Consider the following 3,885-nt stretch of genomic DNA (forward strand, 5'->3'; position numbering starts at 1 on the left):
AGTTGGTTCCATGTATAGATTGAGTTATAAGGAAGCTCAGTGAACCATATAGCAGCATCGCCTGTCAGTAATAGAGGGAACACTCGCAATACGATGACATCCATATCCAAGTCTGGTCGACCTACACAGCTCTTGCAGACCACCCTTATCTTGGCTATGTGAGCATATGGGTCCTCCGATGGTAAACCGGAGAACAAGCCCCTCGCTGTAAGCATCTGCATTAAGCTACTGGTTACCACAAATGTGTGCCCCGGAAAAAAAGGGGTAAGACTAGAGGTCCATTAGAGTCAGCAATATTGACATTGCCCTTGTAGTTGTCATGCAGTTGTGGGCTTGGTGGACCATGCACTGCATCTCCCAATTGATATTCAGCTAGACCTCGATTTTCCCCACCAACTACTCTTGGCTGTTGTAACTCAACTGCATCACCAAAATTTACTCCGATAGGATTAACTGGAATTCCTTGATTATTCATTCTTCGCAAAGTTTGGTTCAACTCTAGATCGTATGGAGTAAGTGGTTCACCCCGGCTCCGTGTACTTGGCATACACTAGAGTCAGAACCTGAGAGAGACAAAAACAACAAGAAAAAGTAAAATTAGGAAATATTTTACTAACGTTCAATAATGTAGTTAAAATAAATCTAAAAGCCAAATTTTCCCCGGCAGCGGCGCCAAAATTTGATACGCTCAAATTACACTTTCCTAAAGAAGCATAAGCGATCGTTATCAAGTAAAGAACCCAACTTGTAGGTTGGGGTCGATCCCACGAAAAACTGGTTTAGACTTTACTTTAACCAACAATTATATTCAATTAGTCAAATTACTTCCAGAAGCAAGAAATAAAAAGAGGGGTTTTGTGAAACAAATTGTAAGAATTCAATAAATAATCAGTAATCAAAAGTCATTTTTGGTTGTTATCAAGATGAGAGAAATAACTAGGGTATATGTGTTCCCCACAAGCTCATAATGCAGTAATCCTAGTAATAGCAATCCTTTCCTAGTACACTACATGCAAAGTGATAAGTTAGGTATCTCTAAATCCTGGGTCCGACATCTAGAGAATTCCACCCCGCATCTTGGTCTGGCTACGTGTGTATAATTTACTAACCCTTACCTTTACCTCATATTAGACATCATAATCAATGTTTGGCTTAGTTATTACTTCGCACCAATTGACACTAGCCTATTAGATAGTATCACACTAAATCTATGTTGATAATTCTTTTCTTGTTGATTACCTCCTTGGTCCGGCAAGTAGCAACAAGGCGAGTTTTAACGTTTGCAACCACTAAAAAGACTTCTAAACGAAAGAATTATCAATGTTTGCACCACACTATTAAATAATTGCTTATTTACTATTCATACTTTGTTAATCGTTCATGGTTCCCACAACCCTAGTTGTGGAGTTTAGTTACCCATAATCATATGAACACAATTCATTGTTTTAGATGAAAGAATTATGAACTTACATAAGAAGAATAATAAACCCAGAAATTCAACTTGAATTGCAACTCAAAAATCTTCAAAACGATTTTAGGAAATTAATAATTGCTAAAGTTGCAAGTTAATCACCCAAGTCAAGAACTAGAATAGAATAATAATGTCTAACCCCCAAAAATGAGGTTTACATGCCCTATTTATAGAAAACAAGTCCTAAATTAAACGGGAAACAAAATAAGGAAAGTTTATTACATGCACGCGTCTTCATTCCACGAGATTGACTCATGGACTGTCAATGGATCTACGGTCCGTGAGTCCCTTCTGTCAGCCAAGACTTGGAAAATATTTTAGCTTCTAAAAATCAGCTTCTCTGAAACAAATGACGGAACTATAGTACGGATCGTAGATCAATCCACGGTCCATCAGTCCCTCTCCGTAGATCCATACTTAGACTCTTCAAAAATCAGGCACTGGAACCCTCGTAGTATCAATCTACGGATCAACAGTACGGTCCGTAGATCAATCTACAAACCGTCAATGGTCATCGTGGTTCCACACGTGGTCAGATTTCCCTGATTTGCCTTCCATGCCTTGGCTGCTGATCTACGACCACCATCTACGGAGCGTCAATGGACCTACGGTCCGTAGATCACCTCCGTAGATTCCCTTTTCTGTGTTTCTTTCAGCTGTCTCTTTAATTCCGCGCTTGAACATTTTTCCTCCAAAATATGATAAAACACACATAAAAACCAATACAAAAAGGCCCTAGACACACACAACTTGTAAGTGAAATGTATTAGAACTACCATAAACTCACGGTATATCAATACTAAATTTTGCCCAGGAACTTTTACGACTAATGATGTATGTGCTAATATTAGTTGTGGAAATCTAGCTCTTTTTCACTGGCCAGCAAGTTCGATGCCTCATGATTGTGTTTGTACTGTAGCAGGAAGCAATCAAAGTCTTTGTACCAGTCAAATTTGTTGTTAAACAAAATTATGCAATAAAAGTGGTTTTTATTGATGTTAATGGATTTATCATAAATGTCCATTTAATTATTGAGAATAAATAAAAACAAATAGAAATAAAAAGTTGAACAATATATTTTATAGATGGAAAAGCTTAACTTTAAAAGTTGTGAAATCAAAATAGCAATTAAAAGTTGAACAATATTTTTTCCCTTCAAACAAGCATCATTAATAGGGCAATTTTGTAATTTTATCAGGCCAATGTAACATATAAAATGACACATGTCAAAAAAATGTAATAATAAATTATATAAATCATTATTATAACAAATATTTACTTGCCTTTTGCATCTTCAAAATTAAAATAGATAGATGAAGTTGATTGTTCCAGAATGTCATTAGGTGCCCACTTAAATGACCAATAAATTATATCATTTTTTAGAGTAAATAATCAACATAAAATTTTAGATCAATATACAATCTATAGGTATAATCATTGCAAAATTTATTTAACAACTTTGAGAGATAAATTTTGTTATTTAACTGCATCATTTTTTGTCGCTAACACCATTAAAGTTACAATTTCAAAAGGTAAGTTCATTTTCTTCTTTTTATCTACTAAAAATAGAAATTAGCAAGAAACAAATTATGTAGTTAAACAAACAAAATTATTTCTCATATTTATCGATTAATTAATAAGATATTATAAGCCACAAAATATTTAGTGACATATTAGCGATGAAGTTTGTAACTAATATCATTTTGTTTTTCTATTAGTATTAATATCTAATATAGTGGTAGGTGGAAAGTAATTTTCACCCTTGAGTAAAAGTTTGGGGTTCAGGCTTTGGGGATTAAATATCATCTGGTTGGGGTGTTTTACCCCCAAAATGATACTTTCCGACTCAAATCTACATTAGTTGGATGGAAAATGGGTATCACACACTATGTGAAAAAAATAAAAAATAAAAACTTCATATAACTATCCACAAATTTATATTTTATTTTACTTTTCAATGTTCGATTAAATGGCATCTCCTATTTAAAATGTTTCAACCCGATTATGAATTTTAGATTTAACATTCTTTTTGTTATCCATTAATATGTAGAATTTATATTTACCATTTAGGACTTATTTGAGAGGTTTATGTTGGGGCCCAAAGGGAAAAGCGTGTTTTGAACAAAAAAAACCATTCTCGATAGCATCAAATTTTGTTTTACTTAATATTGTTATAAGCCATCGTCTTTGTAAGAAAATAAGTCTTAATTGTGTATGAGGAAAAAATATGGCATCATGGTCTAATAAGGAGCCTCGCGATCTCTTCAATTTGTAATCGTGGATGACTCAATCATGATCACAAAGGGAAATAATGTCATGAAAATAAAAGTGAAAATCAAAAATATTTAATTCATTTCAAGACTTTTGAGGATTTTGAAGCCCCACCTAGGACAATGATTTTCTACCTGAGTTCC

Source organism: Solanum verrucosum, unplaced genomic scaffold (genome assembly GCF_900185275.1).
Source record: "Solanum verrucosum unplaced genomic scaffold, falcon-dt-bn FXZP01000187.1, whole genome shotgun sequence".
NCBI lineage: Eukaryota > Viridiplantae > Streptophyta > Magnoliopsida > Solanales > Solanaceae > Solanum > Solanum verrucosum.